The sequence below is a fragment of the Carlito syrichta genome, unplaced genomic scaffold (genome assembly GCF_000164805.1).
Source record: "Carlito syrichta isolate Samal-C Ts95f unplaced genomic scaffold, Tarsius_syrichta-2.0.1 Scaffold308837, whole genome shotgun sequence".
NCBI classification, from domain to species: Eukaryota; Metazoa; Chordata; class Mammalia; order Primates; family Tarsiidae; genus Carlito; species Carlito syrichta.
In genome coordinates this window covers 793945-814560 of record NW_007252933.1, presented here as the reverse complement: position 1 = coordinate 814560, position 20616 = coordinate 793945, and positions in this window count along the sequence as shown.

Here is a 20616-nt window from a genome sequence, read left to right as displayed (position 1 = left end):
CTCACTTCCTGAAATTCAGAATTAATTGAAGTATGATGGGATTTGAGTATCAGTATTAATTAAAATAGATCCCTTAGGGATTCCAGTATGTGCCCAAGGTTGAGTCCATTGCTAATCAAAGGAGTGTTGGACATTCAAGGTGTTGATATCTGCTGTCGATATTGAAAGATGGTATCCTGCTGGAAGTTAAGACGTATTTTGTCTTTTTGGGTCCTCTCTCATTTTGTCCCAGATTGTTCATAGCCTTTGGCAGATATACTTCACAGTTGATGAATTGGGATGGTGACTGTTACTTTTTTTCAGTGAAGGTAATATTTTCTCTCTATATTTTTCATTGTATTTCTTATTTGTGGTATATTTTAAATAAGAATATAAAATGTAAAATGTCTTTATATTATCAGCTTTAACTTGATTGTTATCAACTTCATAAAGAGCAAAATTTTTTTTTGTTTTTTGAGTTGAAGTCTTACTCTGTCACCCAGACTGGAGTGCAGTGGCCACTCCTGGCCACCGCAGCCTCGACCTGCTGGACTCCAGCGATCCTTCCACCTCAGCCTTCCAAGGAACAAATGTTTTAACTTTAATGATAAACGTACTTAGACTAGTACCCTACCTACACAATTACAATCTACTTATATATTTTTCTTCCATAGATTTTACTAAAAAATCCAGAGGATTCTGTTGTGAAAAAACTTCAAGAAACACTGGTTTACCTCAAAGGTGTAGTCTAGGGCTATCCTAACAACTGTGTGAAGTCATCCAGTTTGTTGAAGCCACTTGAAGGCCTGTGTAGCAGGTCCCATGGTGGAGTAGCTAGCACTCTGGACTTTAAAGGTCTGTGTGGCTCCTGACCATGAGTTGTAACTGTCTTATGTCCAAGGCTTCTTCCCTAGGTCAGAAGTTGGTAGCCTTTCCTGAATGGTTTACCAAGTCTTCATGTGACCATCATGCTTTCTACAGTTAGCAGGTGTTAGAGCATCCCCTGTGTGCAATGAACAGCCGACCACAGCGTCCTTCTTAAGTAGACCTGAAAGAAGGGGATTTACCCTGAGGAAGACACTGCCCAGCAAAAGAGATAGGTTTTTTTTTCTCCTCCTATTTTCTCTCTCCTCTTTCTTTATGCCTTCTACCTTCTTCCCTTCCTCTCACTCTTCCATCTTTTTCTTCTCTCTTTCTTCCTCCTGTTCTGTTCTTCTCAGTCCATGGAATTAAGGGTGATACCCTATATGTCTGTCAAATGTATAGCAAATGCTTTTTCTCAGTTCTCTTTTGTCTTCAATTATAGTGAATTTTGTCAAAGAGGAACTTTTGCCTTGTCTGTGACCTAATTTATTAGCCTTTTACTTTAAGGTTTTGGGATTTTTGTTCTATACTTAGGAAGGTTTTATTTACTTTAAGAATTTGAAAAGTATTTATTGGTATTTTCCTTTGGTGCTTTTATGATTCTGTTGTCCACATTTATATCATTTCAGATCCATCTGAATTTTCTTTGCTGTACTAACTCAGATCCATCTGAATCCATCGGAATTTTCTTTGCTGTACTAATTTATCTATTTTATTTTAGCCTTTTCATCAATTGGGCAGATAAATATATTGTTCTTAATGAATTAATTTCTATTTTTATTATTAATTTCTTCTTATTGTTTCTTTTAAGGTTGATTTTGTTATTTCTTTCTAGTTTATTTTGTTGGATGTATAAGTTAATTATTTGAATTGTTTCTTGTCTAATGTGCAACTAGAACAGGGCTTGCTGGATGCACATATGCTACCTTCCTTCATATCACAGGGCCCTTTGAAGTTTGGTTTCAGTCACGTGACTGGTTCTAGTCAATGGATTGCCAGCAGAAGTAATGTATGTTTCATCTGGACTGGGATAGTTAAGAGTTAGTATATTTTCTCTCTCCTATTTCTTTCCCTTTTACCATAGTCTTAGAGGCCATGTGTTCCAGATGGCCCACCTCCAAGATAGAAGATTCTCCATCAGCCTGCAACACTAATGACTGTTTGAAACAGGCATGGAACATGAACTAGAAGTAACCTTTATTGTGCTAAGTCACCATGATTTTGGAGTTTGCCTATAGTGCCAGCTATTAGTTACTTATCTTGTCTAACAATGTGTATAAGGCTATGACTCTTCCTCTGAGTATAGCTTTAGACATAGCCAAAGGTTTTATTATGTAATTGAAGTAGTGTTTGCACTTCCCCCCCACCATAGATATCTATCTATCTATCTATCTATCTATCTATCTATCTATATATATATATATATATATGCCAGCTCCCCTTTGCTCATTCTCACAGCTGCAGGATACATCTGCTCACTCAAGTTATTGAAATCCCAGTCTGGCCAGAATTCTAGGCTCTCCCAACCACTCAAGTTAGTTTACAAATGTAGACTGTGACTGCTTGCCATGCCCCTCCTGGGCTTGCTGCACTGGTTCCTGACCTGCTTCTGCTCAAATGCCATGCCCCACTAGTTGACCAATTCTTGTCTCCATCTCTCCTTCACAAATCTAATTCTCCTCCTTTGGTCTTGGTATTTGCAATCTGTCTCTCTGGTTCTTAGCTTGAGATTTTCCTAAAAATTGTTTAGATTTCACTTCCCCCTTCAGATAGTTTCAGACAACTAGTGCCTCAAACCAGCCCTATCTGGCCAGCTCAGGAAAGGGTTGTGGGGAAAATGCCACCCTTGGGTTTCCCTGCACAGCCCCAACCTCTCTCATTCCTCCTCCATCTCATGCTCCCTCTATTAAAGGTTAGATGCACAAGCTGCATTGAGTGGGTGCTGGGGCCGGGGTGGGAGGGGGGAGGTCTAGGTGGTCTCAGCCCTCAGCCTGGCCTGAGAGCATTCTTCAGCCTGTTGGAAGCCCGGGGGAGGATGAAGACATAGTGCTGCTGCCATCACTACTGTTTTCACAGCTTCAGAGCAATCTGTATTCTTGGGCCTTTTCCTTAAGAGGGAGTGTGGGAATACATATGATTTATAATGTAAACAATATACACTGACAGGATGTGAATGAATAAAAGATAAGTAAATAAAAGCACAGGAATAAATAAACCTCCTACCTTGGTCCTGCTCTGAGCAGCAAGGGAAATGGTGAAAGCATCACAGCAGGACAGGGCAGCAGGTAGCTTCTGCCTCAGAGTTCTTTCTCCTAAAAGACTGGGCAGTCTCTCTGCCTACCCCTTTACTCCTTAACTCTGAAGGCCCCATCTTCTGCAGATCCTATATCAGGAACTGACTTTTTCACAGGAGGACACGTAGTGTGCAGAAAAAACACAGGGCAGACACTAACTAGCATTATAACCTGAGCAGATTGGCATGCCTCCTCCTGCTAGGGATTAGACTTGATGTCCTCTAAGTCCTTCAGGAATGTTCTTTTGTAGTCCTTACCAGGGGGGTCAGTGTGATGTACCCTATTTCCTAACCTAAGTTTTCTAATCCACAAGTTGGGGGTTCTGATAAGAGGTCTCAAAGGGCTTGTCCACCTCTGATGCTCTGTTGGATGACTGTGACTCTCCTGACTTACTCCCAGAGTTTGCAGTAGGGGTGCCCAATACCCACACACCCCTTCTAGCTTCAGTGTAGCTCTGGAATGGACCTGGTTCTCTGGCCCTACAGCCCTTAGGTAGACTGGAGGTAACACATCCACATAACTTCCCCTCCAGACCTCTAGCAGATTGGGCCCTGTGCCTTCCCCTCTCCCCTGTGGTGTGCATGACAGAGGGTTCAGGCATTATCTCCTGCCCCAAAAGCCCACATGCCCCCAAAGCCCTCCTGCTGCAGCCTCCAGCAACTGTGTGACCAGCCCCTGCTCTGTGCCTGTACCTCTGTGCTTGGGACCAAATCTGCCCTCAAGAAGTAACTTTCTAAGGTGGACAGTTGGGAGAGGAACTTAGGTTAGAGAACTGGTACTCTGAAGGGATGTGAGAGAGGTCTTAGGAGGCAGGAGGAAGCAGTTAGTTTCAGCCAGAAGGCTGGGGCACCTTCTGGCTGAAACTAGCGGGACAAAGGGATTTTCTTAGGGACGTGACTTCTGGCTGGGGCCCAAACTTAGTGCAACCTCTGGGTTGCTCCTCCATCCTCCCAGCAGATGGCAGTGTGCGTATGGGAACCAAGGTGACAGCTCCTGGGATCACCAGCAGATGAGTTTGCAGGTTATAGAGCAGGAAGGGGATCACTGTCCATCTTGTTAAAGAATTATATAATCAGATAAGGAGTCCTCTATTCTGCTGAAGAATTACCCGGCACCCTCATAAGCTGCTGAGAGGAGGCTTATCATTAAGTGCTTGGGTGATGGTGGCAAGTTCCTTCTCTCTTTCCAGGGGGTCTGATCCACCCTGTCCTGCCCAGTGCTTAGATTCCATGTGGGCCTATGTGGGGGTCAGTTTTGGCCACAAACTCTCAGGGCACCCCCACCCCTGTGTAGCCAGCTCTGTGGCTGTGGCCTTGTTCCCAGTTCTCAGGTTGAAGCTGCTTCTGGGTATCTCTCCCAAGTCCATTCCAGTCTCTGTACTGGGCCCTGGGTACACTGACCTGGTCCTCTTCCCAAGGCAGATCTCCATATGTCCACCACAGTGTCCAGAAGATACCATTCAGGAGCCCAGAGCAACAGACATCACCTTTAGACTCCACCCTAAACTAAGAGCTCCCACAGATGCTGACTAACCACCTCCTTGTCCAGGATTCAGGATGCCTGGCTCAGACTAAATCACCAACACTTTTTACCATGGATGGAAGCAGCAGACAGGACCTCAGAAACTACAGCTAGCCTGGCCCCAGAAGAGATGCTTTACCTTCTGTAGCCCTTGGCACGGACACCAAGCACTGTTCCTCTGGAAGCCTCCGGATGCCCTTCTTGTGTAACAGAAAGAGCTTGGGCTGTGGAGTTAGATATGGCTTCTAGTCTTTGTTCCACTATCTGTGTGGCTTGGGGGCAAATGACTTCTGTGAGCCCCAGTTTCCTCCTCTGTAAAATGAGAAGTGTAATAGTACCTACTGCATAAGGTTGTGGGAGCACTGACTGAGTCACAGCAAATGGAAACTGCTCTGTTGGGAGTGGACACAATGTTACACATATTCTCAGAGGAAGGGAGAGGAAAACATAACACACTTAGGGACTTGGTTCAAGGCTTGGCTGGATTCAGATCCCTTATTCCAGGGCAGATCTCAGGCCTGCTGAGGCCAAGCCTCTGGGACTACAGATGAGGAAAGGGGAAAGCTTTTCACCTGTGCTGCCAGGGTGAGAATCAGAACGCTGCTCGTGGCAGGTGTCCCATTTCGTCATCATCTGGGGACTACTGGGGACACTAGCATCTTGTGGCAATTGGGTTCTGACTTTGTCTTTGGCTCTGAGCTGAGCTCCAGGCTCTGGACTGGACTGGGTTGATCCAGAGAGAATGTTGAGGATTATATTATTTGAGTGAACCACAGTTGAGTTAAACCTTGTTAAATGTAGGGCTTGGCACATGATGAGTGATCAAAAGAGAAAGAATGAATAAATGCACAGTGCATTTCACTGACTGTAGTCTCCTAACAGACCCTCTCTGCTGGTTTTCAAATAGGAAGGAGTCAGGAGATAAGAGTTCCAATTCTTACACTTCCTGCTCCTGAGCCTTCCGTCAGCCTCTGTGACTTGGGGCTCTTTCTTTGCTGAGTCTCTGTTTCCTCATTTACAATAGGACAGGGTAAGCTCTATAGGGTCTTCAAGTTATGGGTTGACAGGGTACTAAAGGGATAGATTAGTGGGGGCTGAGAGCATAGAGACTTCTTTCCGAGGTGGGAGAAAGGCCCTCGTGGGTGGTGGCGGCTCCCCAGATATGAGTACACACGGGGTGTCAGGGAGTACTTTCCAAGGTTGGGGGAAGAGAAGAGGCATTGTGGACAGGATCAGTAGTGACAATAGGCTCGGGTGTTAGTGCTGTAGCTACTTCCTAATAGTACATTTTCCTTTGCTCTGCAACCCCACAACCTCCTGACCCTGGCTGTCATTTCTCCTAGATCTGTCCTACCAAGACCTGGGGCAGGGGTGGGGACTGTCGAGAAGAAAATCCAGTGATGGGGTTTGCCTGCCTCAGGGTCTGTAAGGCCTCGGGTTTTTGGATATGAGCTTCTGTTTTACTCAGGAGTCACTAGCGTACAAGGAGCAAGTATCACTCAGATCCACCCAGGTAAGGGAGGTAGACACACAGGGAATCTAAGTTAGAAGCCCAAGGACAGGACCCTAATGGTGCAGGGTCTCAAGAGCCTGGGTGGAAACTGGATCCAGATCCCTGGTGGCTGGGGGTCCTCAGCGAAGGTGCTCAAGCTCCTTGTTACAGTGCTCTGCCATTAACCCAGGTGAGCCATGCCTTGTGTTTCTGTTCCTCTGCCAGATACCACTGTTCTTCCTACAGTTCTCTGTGTGCCTTCTTTGTTTTCAGATCCTTTTTACTCATGATTTCTCAATTTCAGCTTGCCATAACCCTCCATAGCCCTTTCAGGACTCATGACCCCATATTCCACTGTAACATTTCTGGATGCATCTTTTACCTTCTACTCCTTTTACGAACTGATTTTCTCCACATTTTATAGTCCAGATTTCCAAAAGCAAGAATATAATTTTCCATCACCTCATCAGGTAACAAATTCTTGTCCAATGGGCTGTGTCAGGGGATAGCATAATGTAACACTTGCTGCCTAGAGAGGGCAATATCAGACTCTTTGATGACATGCAAAGGGGCTGTGTACAGTTGAGCAAGTAGCACCCTACACAAAGATGCCTGACTGAGGGTGGCAGGTGGGGGCTATGTCTCATCTGTACTCCTTAGCAAGTCATGTGTCTTCTTGTGGGGCTGCATTAGCCCAGAGGAAGGGAGAGAAGGATGTCTTTGGCAGAAAAGAAGTGGCCCTGTGATGTGTCAGATACCATGATTAGCATACATATTTTTTATTATCACTTAGGGCAAAACATCTCTTATCTCTTCTTCATTTCACCCTGTATCTGCTAGCTTTTGCTGCATAACAAACCAACCCTCCCCCAAATTATTGGTTTAGAATGAGCATTTATTACTGCTCTTGAGTCCATGGACTGGCTGAGTGATTCTGCTCATTTGAGTCTGGTTTCATTGCTCAAAGCTAAGTTTCTTTATGTGTTTGCCTTCAGCTGGAGGCACAGCTGGGGGCTGGGTGATCCAGAATGGTATTTCTCACAGAACTAACAGTTCTGTTTCTGGAAGTTGACCGGACACCACTTGGGGGTACAGGGGCACCTGATCTACATGTCTCTCATCAATTAGCAAGCTAGCCTGGACTTACACAGCAGCTCAGTGTTAAAGAAAGCAAGTGGAAGCATGTAAGACCTCTTTTGATTCAGGCTCAGAATTTGTACAACGTGTCTTCTGCCATATTCTTTTGGCCATTTAGAAGTACACCCGAGATTCAAGGGATAGAAAAAAAGACTCTTGACTGGATATGTTCCAAGTCACCTTGCAAAAGGGAAAACAGAGGAGAAATAATTTGCAGTTATTTTTGCAATCTACTGCAACCACCAACATCCATGATGCTCCATTTGCCAGGAAAGAGGGTAACTAAGCATAGTCTAAGGGTACTCTTGAGAGTAGAAATGCACTGGGATGCTCCTAAGCCTGGTATACAGATCTAATATTCTTAGGTGGAGGCTCAATAGGATTTGGATCGGGGGAAAGAAAACATGGAGCTTATTTGCTCTTACAATCTGTCTAACATGAAATTCTCCTGGTTGCCAATGCCTCCCTGACTCTTATGCCCCTGAGAACATATTATCCATCATGGGGGCAGAGATGGGAGGCTCCAATATTTGTAGGGAGAGCCCACTCAACACCCTGACCTCCAGTTTCTCAACCTGTTTCCTCCATCTGCATATGACTCCATTCCTTACCTTCATGTTACTTAGCAGCCTTTGCCTATAGGCACAAGCTTGACCTTGTCCTTACCTAAACTGCTTTCTCTATGAAGCCTTATGCTTGAATATTTCTTATGACCAAAACCTCACATTTTTGGGATACTCACATTACCTTACCCCTGATTCTACTGTTCTTGTCCTTGTTGTGGCAACTCCTCAAGTCCTTTTTCTAGAAGATTTTTCTAGAAGTCTCTCAGTCTTCTCCTGGCTTTAATTCCTCTCTGTCCTTCTATTGACCTATTACATTTACCACTCTCTTATTAACACACTCAACTCCATTGACCTCTGTTTCCCCACTGTCATTGTTAGTGAATTTCTAATCCTGATCAATCCAAATTCCCACCTTTTCTGTTTCTGCACACAGGAAGCTAAGTGCTACTGGGGACAGTCACCTAAACACAAGAACCAGAATCCTACAAACCATGACCTCCCTTCTGCCAGGTCCTCAACACTGCCCATCAATCCCTTTGTTCATTCCCAGCACCTCTGCCTTCTGCTTTGCACAGAAACTATTTCAGAAGTTGTTCCCTCTCCTCTAACCTCCTGCTGTACCACCTGCCACTTCATGCATTATCAAAAATCCCTAAGGAACAGAAGCCTTCATATGGAAACTCCTTTGATGCCCTTCTCTGTCAATAACAAATTGCAGCCTCTCTCTGATTGCTGGCTCTGACTCTAAATAGTCCTCAAACTGTAGCTTTCCCTTCTTCTTCTTCTAGGCAAGCCACTTCAAAGTTATGCCCACACCAATGGTCTGTTTAGGTTTAGCCTAGTGGGGGGACACAGTCACGTGGCTAACACCAGGGTCTGGAGGCCATGTGGGAGCTCCTATCCAAGGCAAGACAGAGGCAAGATGACTCATACACATTTTAGGAAAAGTCAGATTTCATGGACTGGAAACACCCAGAAGAAGCCCGAAGTCCAAAAGGATGGAGGAAGAATCAGAGTTTGGGTTATGGGGTAAAAGTTGAACCACATGAGATGGTATCATAGGAAAAGCAATGAAGAAGAAACAAGAAAGAGTGAATCTGGGTGATTTCTCTTAGCAGCCTTAGAACATCCATATCCTCTTTCTTAGCCTTTGAGTGCCATATGCTAAAGGAATAAGAAGAATTGGTTGACTTAAATGTGCGGGAAGTGGAGGTCACCTGCTCCCTTAATGGATAGGTTGAGGCCAGGGTTTCTCTGGATTCTCTCAGAGAAAATGATGACATTTCTGAGAGGAGAGGAGGTGGGAAGGGCCTTCTACCTTCCTTCCTGGCCTATCTCTCTCCTTGACACCTGCACTTATTGGTATCAAGATTTGACCTTCCCTTTGTGGGTGTTATGATCAGACTGTGGGTGGGAGGGAGGAAGGACTGGAGCCTGGGAATTGTGGCAGGATGTCTTCACCATTCAGAGTGTCCCACAAGACAGTTCTGGCACACAGTAGGATCTCAGATATTATTTGTTGAATGAACGATAAATGACTTGGGACACACTGGAAAAGTCTTAGAGATAATTTTTCCATGTGTTGCTTTCTTCCATCCAGACGAGGCTGTTGGCATCCTGGCTTCATGAAGACTTGTGAGAAGATCCCAAAGGTCAGATGAGTTCTGCCCTGTTGTTACCATACCAGATCAATCATGGCAGAACCACAGTTCTCCTCCTCTCCCTCCACTTCATCTCAGGAGGTGGTGTGCTGTTATGGAAGGAATTTGGGACTAGGAATGAAACACGGAGGTCCTGATCCCTTTGCCATCACTGACTTGTTGAGTGAGCTCAGGAGGGCCACCTGCCCTGGAGACCTAAGTATCCCCTGAGGATAATTATCTCTGCCCCATAGAGTTATTGCAAGGTTAAATGAGCTGGTGAATGGAAAGAGTTTTGCAGAGATGGTGCATGGGGTAGGAGTTTGATGACAATGATACCAAGTGTGGCATCCAAGATGAGATCAGGTCTTCAAAGCGAAATATGCAAAGTCTTTGAGGGGAGAGTATGTGGGTGATTCTTCTCTGTAATCCCACAGGACCCAGTGAGGCATCACATAGGTGCTGAGTAAGTCATTGAATAGAAAGGTCTGTATTTTCTTCTTCAGAGATCCTTAGAAAGGATCCAGAGCTGGAGGTTTTAGGCCCAAGGAAGGTAGAACTCTCCATTGCCTGCTGTTTCCCAGAGTTGAGCGACTCCTTCTTTGGCACCTACCCACCCATCCCACTGATCCTCAAGGAAAGAGCCTGGAATCTGAAGTCTCCAACTTCACCAAGCGTCTCCTGTGTCCTGTCACTATGGACAGCCATTCTCATTATGGTGTGCAGTGCGGCTGGCTACCCAAAGGCAGGCAGATGCACAGCGTCAGCATCTGCTAATCAATCACTTCTTTTTGGCAACACTACTTAATGCAAAACTGAAAGCAATAATTATGCTAACCACATCTATTTCTTGTTATTGGGAGCTATTCTATAAGGCAGTTGTAATTACCGTGCACCTATGTATCATTTTATAGTTTTTAATTTCTTAGTTTTTTTGACTAAAAATTGATAAATACATTAAATTGCAATCCAATCCATGAATTCATACTATGAGTGGGATCATAGGGTGTCCTCTGGAGTGTCCACCAGTACCCACATGCCTTTCCCTCCCCCAACACCTGCCATTGAGAATGCTCAGGGTCAGTCCCCTGTGCACTGTTACAAGGCAATGTTAAGGGGAGAGAGGAAGCCTTAGATTTAGGTGGTTGTGAGAGGGCCGATTTAACTTGAGCCCAGAGAGCAGACCTAGGGCTCACACAGAAACAATTACCAGTGCTCAGGAAGTGATAGATGTGTCCAGAGGACTCTGTTGCTATCGGACACTTTGCAACCTGTTTGCAACTGAACTGAATGGAGGTGGAGCTGGGAATCCAGATTCAGGAAGGCTACCTTTCTCAGCCTAACAATGGTGGCTCATGGCATCCAGTTCTGTTCTCCCTCGTCTCCCTTGCTCTGCTCTTTCAAATGACCTCTTATCCTACTGCTCTGCCTTGACAGTCATGTAGCTCCTAGATCTTTCTCCCTCTCTGTGCTACACTCCTCCAGCAATGTCTGGCCCTCATATTGGTCTCCAGGAATGAACTTGGTGTTAGAGGGTCAGACCAGAAGAGAATGTGAGGAGCATCAGGCCAGATGTTCTGTGACTCAGCAGCATCCAGTCATCCTGTTCCTATACACCATTCTGATATTGGAGCCTCGGGTACCCTGTAATCAATTACTTATTCATCCATTGATTTTATAAACATTAGTTGAGCGCACAATACATACCAGTTTCAGTTTATTCGTGTTCACTGAAACATATGAAATGCTTATGGAAACATTTTGATAAAAAGCAAACTGTCAGGGTTGGATGACTATGGAGTTGGAGCTCTTGTCTTCAAAGGGTGGCACCTGCCTCCACTCACTTGCTCTGAAATTTGGGTAAATTATTTAATTTCTCCATGCCTCATTTTCCTAACTGTAATATGAAAAGAGTAATAGCAATGGTAAGGGTATGATAAGGATTAAATGAGATAACGTGAAGTTGAATCATATGAAATTGCTACCATTTGGCCAGTTTTGAACCACAAAAACACCAATGTCATGTGGTTTAACTTGCCAAAGTGTTTAGCACAGTGTTTAATACAGAACAAACTGCTCCATAAGAGGCACTTTTGTTTCTTATTATTTAGATGCTACAAGGCTAGGAAGATTTTGACTCAAGGTTAACATACCCATGAGTTAGTTTTACTCAAGACTGGGGGACAATTGTGTTAGAGCAGACAGTGATTGACAACAATTAAACACTCATCAAGGAGCTACCTAATTGTGTCTAAGTGTTGATGTTTCTTTAGGTCTTATCCAAATAGGTCTTATTCACATTATTTAACTATAAAGTTAACTATTAATGCTAATTCATATTCTCTCAATTGTTTTAACAGAGAGTTTTATTTGTAGGAATCATAATGAAGTGGGAATTGTCTCTGTTCTTAATAATAGACAATGTGCCCATTAACCACAAATACATGTTTGTAAGTGCCAAAAACAGGAAGAAACAGGAATATGTCGCCTCTGAGCTGAGAAGAGTGTGGTCCTCAGTCCCAGAGGCAAAGAAAACTTGAATCCAGGAGGAAAACAGTGCCTGGAAGCCAGGACCCTGGGAAAAACTCTTCTTCTCTCTATATCTTCTTCTGTTGAACCTACTCAGGGAGCATTTTCACAGAGCATCAAAGGCTCTGCTCTGCTAGAAACCATCCCACCCAACCCTGTGTCCAGAGCTCTTCCCAGGGCAGCACTGGTCTCTGCTCCAGTGCCCAGAGCTAGCTAGCATCTGTCAGCTTTCTGTGGGCACTGATATAATTTGAAAGTCTATCCCCTCCAAATCTCATGTGGAAATGTGATCCCCAGTGTTGGAGGTAGGGTCTTGTGTGAGATGTTTGGGTCATGGAGGTGTTTGGATCCTTCACAAATGGCTTGGTGCCATTCTTGAGATAATAAGTGAGTTCTCACTGTATTAGTTAATGCGACAGCTGGTTGTTTAAACGAGCCTAGTGCCTGCCTTCTCTCTCTTACTTCTTTTTCTCACCATGTAACATATCTGTTCCTTCCTCACCTTCCACCATAATTGTAAGTTTCCTGAGGCCTCACCAGAAGCAGATGCCCGTTCACACAGAGCCAAAATACACCTCTTTTCTTCGCAAATTAGTCAGCCTCAGGTATTCCTTCATAACCACGGAAAACAGATGAATACAGGCACCTTGTGAGCAAAGCAGTCTTCTCCAGGCTTCTTGGATTTTCTCAAAACATCCAGGGCTCTTCTTGCATTTCCTCCAGTCAGGACCCAGTCCCTAGTTTTCGAGGAAGTGAGGCAAGGTGGGTAGCTCTGCAGTCTCCTGGGCCTTCTGACATGGCAGGGCAAAAGCGTGTCCAACACCTGCTGCAGCTGCAAGCCCCTTCCCATTGCCTCATCTCCCTCCTCTAGCATATTTCCAGTCCTTAGAAAGAGTATGACAGGGTCCCTGAATTCTCCTTGGCTTTTAACAAAGAGGCTGTATTTTTATTTACAGACTCATTGCGAGGACTGACAAAGAGAAAGTGAAAACATGATTTGCCAGCCACTGCCTTAGAGCAGGAAAGTCCCACCCCACATGTTGCACACAAGGCAATGGAGGCTCAGAGAAGGGGAGGAGCTCACCCAAGGTCACACAGCAAGTCTCTTTTCCTTGCTCTAATAAGCTTTTCTTTCCACAATATTGTATTAAGTGCCAAACTGTGGGCTACCCCCAAAGAAGAAGGAGAACTGGAGAACCAATCTTAAAGTCTGCATCTCTGTGTGATGAGGCCCTAGGGAAATGCAACCCCCCAAGTTTAAAGTGAGGAGGCTTCCTCTTGAAAAATCAGTTAAAATGCCCTCCTTTATGCACATGCCAACTTTGACTTCAAAAAGACTTTATTCCCAAAGATAAACAACCCCGTGTTTGTGTAATATAATTAAGTGAAGGCATCTTTAAATGTCATACTAGCTTGTGCCCATTTCAAATTGTTATGCATCAACAGAACTTAACGAGATAGCCAAGCCTTCTCCTTGCTGTGAGCCGGAGATAAGCCGCAGCACTGTGGGCCCTTTAATAGATTGCCAAAATAAAGCATTTTCTATGCAAATTATTCATGCAGTGGGACAGCTAATCGCTTGCCAAGAGCCCGCCCACCGCCTCTCTGCAATTAGTCGTGAAGTTGAAGGAGCTCCAAACTCCACAGGCGCACTCAGGGCCTCCCACGCCTGTGGCTTGTTTTCAGGTTAGCAGGAACTTTCTTTCCCCTGATGGAAGGGCCCCGGGTGCCCCATCACAGAGACAGTCAGGTGAGGGGAGTGAGGGGGTGGGGAGCAGTTAGACTGCTAAAGGTAAAAGGAGCAGGTCATTCCTGGAACGCTGTGACACATGTGCGTAGTGTGCACTTGGCAGCCATCATGCCTCAGTTTCCTCATCTATAAAACTGGTGTGGACACTGGTCTGAGGGTCCCACTAGTCTGGTGTTTTAGGGACAGTGGCTTAAGTGGCAAAGGGAGTTGGGAGCAAACTGGGTCCTCTCCCTGCTCAAGGAAGAACCCACTTTGAGTTCACAGGAAATTAGAGACTCGAGGTCAGAGGAGGAATTTGGAATCAGAAAAACTTGCAGGGTCGCACACTGCTGCCACTCCCATCCTGACAGCTATCACTACAGGCATAGGAAATCTCTGTGGCAATCAAAGGAGAGTTCCAGATAATTGAACCAACGATTAACGCTCTCCCTCACTCTTATACAAACCAACCAGCTCTCTCAAGTTTTCTCTCTGCCTCTCTCCTACATCTGTCTCTGAGTCTCTCAATGCCTCTTTCCCTCCATGCCCATGTTCTGTCATGTCTCTCACTCTCTCCCACTGAAAGCTGGCTGTGGAAGCCTGTCCGAGGGGGGCTAGCACCCAGTGGCCTCCTGAAACATAAACAGAATTGATTAAATCTAGAAAGGAAGATTGAGGTAGTCTGCTTTTGCGCTAGCTTATCCTGGATAGTACCCATGACCTGGGATCACACATTCACTCCCCAGAGGGTTGGGGTCAACAGTGTAACCCAGATGAGAACACCTTTGGCTTCCAATTCCAAGATTCAGTGACATGGGCCAAACCAAATGATCCAAAGGAGCAGACTTGCTCAGTGGGGGATCAAAGAACCTTAAAAGGGCTCATAAGGGCTAAAATCACATGGAGTGAGGAGGAAGGGCATGTTTTTGGTGTCTGGGCAGCTTTAGAAGAAGCTGACTGCTCACTTGGTGGCTTAGAGCCATGAGTTCTTAAGTCAATGGTTTGCTTACTTAACAGAAGGCTATTTTCCTTATTCGAATTTGTTAACACATCAATATGGCAGTCACCTAACCTAGCAGAGTGATGGAAAATGGATGCTTGTCTTTGATATTCTTCCACAGCCTTTTGGTATACTGGGAGCCCCAGGGAAGACTCAGATGAAAGGATCATTTGGTTGGGACCCCAAGCATCAGCTATGCTCCTTCCCATGCTGACTGCTGGTGACTCCATGGCTCACACCAGTCAGAGCATGTGGCCGAGCTGCCCCTCAGACTCTGGAGTGCTCCAGAAATGCCTGTTAATTCTCCCATCCGGGGCTGAGGTACTGAAGACCCCTGTTACTAAAGAAGTGAATGACCCACTTAATAAGTGGGCAAAAGAGATGAATAGACACTTCTCAAAAGAAGATATACTGGCAGTCAACAGACACATGAAAAGGTGCTCAGCCTCACTAACCATCAGATAAATGCAAATCAAAATCATATTGAGATACCACCCAACCCCAGTAAGAATAGTCATCATTAGTAAAACAAACAACAGATGCTGGCAAGGCTGTGAAGGAAAGGGAGCACTTCTACACTGCTGATGGGAATGCAAACTAGTTCAAACTCTATGGAAAACAGTGTGGTGATTTCTAAGTGAACTAGAAATTGACCTTCCATATGACTCAGCAATCCCTCTACTGGGACTACACCTGGAGGAACTCAAATCATTCTACCAAACAGATACCTCTACATGCATGTTTATTGCAGCACTATTCGCAATAGCAAAAGCATGGAACCAACTGTGCTGCCCATCAAAACTGGACTAGATTTTTAAAAAGTGGTACATATACACGAAGGACTATTACACAGCTATAAGGAAGAGCAAACATGGACTTTGCAGTAACTTGGATGGATTTAGAGTCTATAATACTCAGTGATCTATCACAGAAACAAAGAACAGAGTACCACATGTTCTCACTCATAAGCGAACCCTGAACAATTACCATAATACTATAAAAAGGGGATTGGCAGTAGTGGGATACCACCAGGGCGAGGGGCACAACATGAATAAAGGTACCTGATCTCAAATCATGCAAAGTGGGGACCAAAAGAAGGCCCAAAGCTTACCTGTATGATGTCTACTTGTATACCTAATCCTGAATTGTACCCCACATCTCTGAAATAAAATAAAAAGTAAATGACCCTGGAGGAGCAGCATATTGAGCCTTTGCTGCTGATTCACAGTAGAGCAAAGGAACTGATCAAATTAGCTAGCCACCTTTGGAATGTGGCCTGGGAGGCAGAAAAAGCCTCAGTAGCTCCAGTTCCTCACTCTGGTCTCACTCAGAATCACATCTGGTTCTTGCCTGGGACCCCAGGACTGAGAACTTCATCCTAACTTGTTTTAGGGCTCAAGGCTGTGCTGGGTCACCTGCCCAGGACAACATCTTCCTAAGCATAGAGCTGACTTTTGCTTATACCAGCATTGCACCACCAACCTCCTTGACCCCTGTGGCTGAAGTCCTGTCACCTGATGGTACTCAGAGTTCCTTGCACCTGGTCCTGGCTCTAGGAAGAACAGTCCCTGAATTCCTCTCTCAAAGCTCCACTGTGTTGGGTTGGGGGCCATGAGGCTAAGCTGGTTTGTGCCTGATGTTTGCCCCTTACCCTATGGCCTCCTTGTTCCTATAGACTGACTAGCTCCCATGCAGCACCTGAGAGAAGGTGGGGTGGAACAGGGTGGGGCCTCTTCCTATCCACCTCACCCTAAGCTGACTCCAAGCCCAGATCCCACTAAATCCCCCTGCCTCAGTGAATCAGGCTTGCTCATTCATTTGTGGAGATGTGACCAAGCTGTTCTCTGTGGGCTTGCAGCTCCGAGCATGTGCACTGGGTTGGGGGAAGGTAGGGAGAAGTCAGAGCTCTGAGAGACAGGATGGGAGGGTACAGTGATAGAAAATGGGCCAGCAGGGTAAAGAGAAGATGGGACAGGACAGGATTGTAGGACACCAAGGACACGCCCCACTCAGAAAGTAGCCAAAACCTGACCCTGCGCTTTGGACGCTGGTAAGAAAATAGATAAGTCCCTTTCTCCATAACTTTCTCTACTTTCTTGTCCTCCATGGCCCCTCCTTCCAAGGAGCTGTGCTGAGACTCAGCTCTTCTCTGGGTCTCACCATATCTGAGAGCTAGCCTGGGAACCCACCTCTCATCATTTGTATTGAAAATGCTTTCTGGCTCCCTGTGGGTTTCTGGAGATCAAGCCCTGTATAACCAGAGCTTGTCTACATTGTTGGACATAAACAACCTTGTTCCACACTGGACAGGACCCCATGAGCATGATCATGGCAGTCCATTTCCTGCCTCTTTGCTAGTCAGTCCTAGCGTTCCCAGAGTGTCTTGTGCCCAGCAGTGCTCAGGATGTGCCCCAGTGGCTGAGAGAAAAGTGGCCCTACACCATTGGATTCAGGATTTGTGTATTTAATTCTTCCCCACCCAGGTGATTCTAAAACACAGTCAGAGGCGGGGATCCCTGATCTTGTTAGCTGTATGTCAAACTTGAGCATGCATGAGTCATCTAAAGAGCTTGGTGAAACATAGACTTCTAGACCCCATCCTCAGAGATTCAGATTCTGGAGGTCTGAAGGGGGTCTGAGAATGTGTGATTGCAACCAAGTTTCCAGGTGCTGAATGTTGCAAGGACCTGAACCTTGCATGGACCATACTTCAAGTAGCAAGGGTCTGATCCAACCTCTCATATTCTCAGAGAAAGACCAAACTGAGACCAAAGCAGGGCAGGGGTGTCTGGATGCCCCCCAAATGCCCAAATCTACGAGGGCTCAGGCTCCCACTTTAGGAAGGCAACAAAACTGAGGCCAAACCCAAGTGGGCCAAGTTGCCACCCGCTAGGCCTCAGGCTTGGCTCAGATGACTAGGGCATCAGGAGTGTTAGCTGCTTTCATTGGCTGGTCCCTCACTGACAGGTTGTCATTGACTGCAGAAACTTGGCCAATGGCAATCAATCAGGGGGCCCGCGCTGCCTTAAATACCACCAGAGCAAACAGCCCCAGACAATGCTGCACCATATATCAATTACCGAGAGGCTGCATGCTCCTCTGGGCGGAGGGATCCAGAGCGAGCGGCCAGGGCTGCTGCCCCAGCTGATAAGGGCCCGCATTGTTCGGGGACAGCTGGCAGCCCGATAAGGGCCTGCTCGCCTGAGATAATGGCAGTGGGCAGGCGCCTCACGGCAGTTTAGAATTTCTTGGGTCTCCAAGAAAGGTTCTATTAAGCCCACTGACCCCAATTGAATATTAATTAGCTAATTAACGGATTTATTGTTCCACGCCATTTCTGGAGAGGCCATTTTTTTCGAGTGCCATTATTTTTGTAAATGATTTTTCGCATTGTGCATAATTGAATCTTTGCAGCTGCCAGCATCTTCTGCATGATTTGGCAAAAAAAAGGAAGCAGAAGCACTTAGGGTCCCCCCTCCCCGAACAAATGTTTTCAGCCCCTCCTGCTAATGCTGGAGCGAGGGGGAAGCAGGGGGGCTGTCTCTGTTTCACAGGTTTGTTTTGTAAGCTAACTGCAACGTCTGCACTCTTTTTCCCTTCCTTTTGTGGGCAGCTGAGGCCGAGGCACTCCAGGCGTCCCCACCAGCCCTTTGTCTGGTTGTCTTCAAACTGCCCAGACTCAGTTCAAACTCCTTAAAGCACTGTGCTTTCTGTTAGGGAGTCAGTGGAGGAAACAAGGACTGAGTTTGTCCCATCTAGAGCTCCCAGTGGAGGGAGGCCAGTTCTGAGCTGTCAGAGGAGAAGCTCTGGCCAGCTGGGAAGCAGTCCCCATGGGCTCTCTCTGCCTGGGTTCCTGCCCTGTCTATCCCACCCTGGCCTCTCCTAGCTGGAGCCTACCCTGAGACTGGCTGCTCTGGGGGACTAGAATCCCCATCCCAGAGCCTCTCTGCTGCTCTTTAATAAGTCTTTGCTCCAAATTCCATGCCAGGGTTGCCCGATTCCCCGGAGCTGGCATGTACCCATAATAAGTTGAACCAGACAGTCCCACAGGCAAATGACTGATTGAATCCAACCCATTCCTCTATAGAGGGTCTGGAATAGTGGGGGGTGTGTGCTGGGGTGGGGCTGACATGGGCGGCTCAGCAATATTGTCAGGCAGCACTGGGGAGCCCTGTTGGACCTCTCAGCCCCTTCAGCATCATTAATGAGGCCAAGGGCAGGCAGGGGCTTTAGGAATATTAGTCAGGGCCCCCCGGTGGGCGGATCTAAGGGAGGCTTGTGCCCAGGACCTGCCCCTGGCCACCAGGGGCTGCAGAACTTTATTGGGATTTTTTATTAAGCCACCTCTTCCTGCCCTCATCCCTGTCCCTATCCTGCTGTTTGTGCTCAGAAAGAGGAATTCTGAGGGCTTTTCTGAGCAGGGAGATGAGTCAGGACAAGTTCTTGAGTCTTCCTCTGCAGACACACTGCTAGTACCACCTGTTTCCTTTCCTCTGGGCTGTCATAAAGTTCAGAAGACAGACAGACAGACTGTCATAGATATCTTTTCTATGGGCAAAAGTGGTGGAACTATGTGAGGTGATACATATATGAATTAACAAGATTTAGTCATTCCACAATGTTTATATGATTCTAAACTTCATGCTATACATGGTAAATGCATACAGTTTTTTTTTTCTGTGATAAAAGGAAACCAAAAAGTCTAGCTAAGTGCTGGAAGTAGCCCTTAGAGTAGGGAAAGGGGTCTCTTAGCCTCTGTTTGAATACCTCCAAGGGTCAGAAGCTCACTACCAAAGCAGATTTAATATGATGAAATGTCATTCTTAAGTGCTCCTCCCAAGAGCCCCCACAATCTCCCTCTCCCCATGACAGCTATTCAACTAATAATAGTAATAATACTAATAGTGCCAAATATTATGTGGGGAACTACTATGTGCCACACACTAGATGCTTTCCTATATCATCTCATTTAGTCATACTAATTCCCTGTGAGGTAGGTGGGATTCTGAGGCACAGACATGTGAAGGAACGTATGCAAGTTCCCTGATAAAAATATCAGCATCAGACATCAAACCCAGCTTTGCTAGATGCCAGAGTCCCTGCTTTTGACCAGTCTGCCCCATGGTCTAAAGAACCACGGCCCTAGGCTGCTCTTCTGCAGGGAAACAAGCTCCGTTGCTGGGGATGCCCTGCACCTGACAAGGTCTCCCTTTTCTTGGCTGCCCCAGACCTTCCTCCTGAAGTTCAAAACCCAGAGATGGTCTGACTGGGAAAGAGTAGAGGACACCCATGCCCTTCCATGTTTTAGACTCTTTACTCCCTGAATGCCGCCTGGGTTGGCAATAAGGTTATTAGCAAGGGGGTCACACTTCTCTACAGCACCCCCTACTCCCCAACATTCAGTTGTTTTGAAAGGTAGCTGAAAAAAATAATTTTCTCCAATTTCAGAATTCTGGAAGAATTTGACCTAATCTTTCCTCAAGCGGGTTTTCCTACATTCTCAGAATCTGCCCGAGACCACTTCTCTGATCTCAGTGAATTCACAGCTAGAGTTCTACACTGGAAGTTAGTAAGAGAGAGAGACTGCAAGCCTAGAGGACAAGGAGGCTGCACAGACCTGGCTCTACCCTTCTGTTAACATGACCCAGTAGGACACCAGGACTGGAAGAGCACCTTCTACTGGCCACCCTGGGGGCCACATACCACACCCTGGGTATTTTGGATACATTCCTTCCAGTTTCATATTTTACAGAGGAGAGGGGCACAGAGAGAGTAAGAGAACTGCTCACAGTCACTCAGGTATCATTATGGGGACCAGACCATGCCCTGTTCTCTTCCCTTAGGAAAAGACAAGATGAGTGTTTG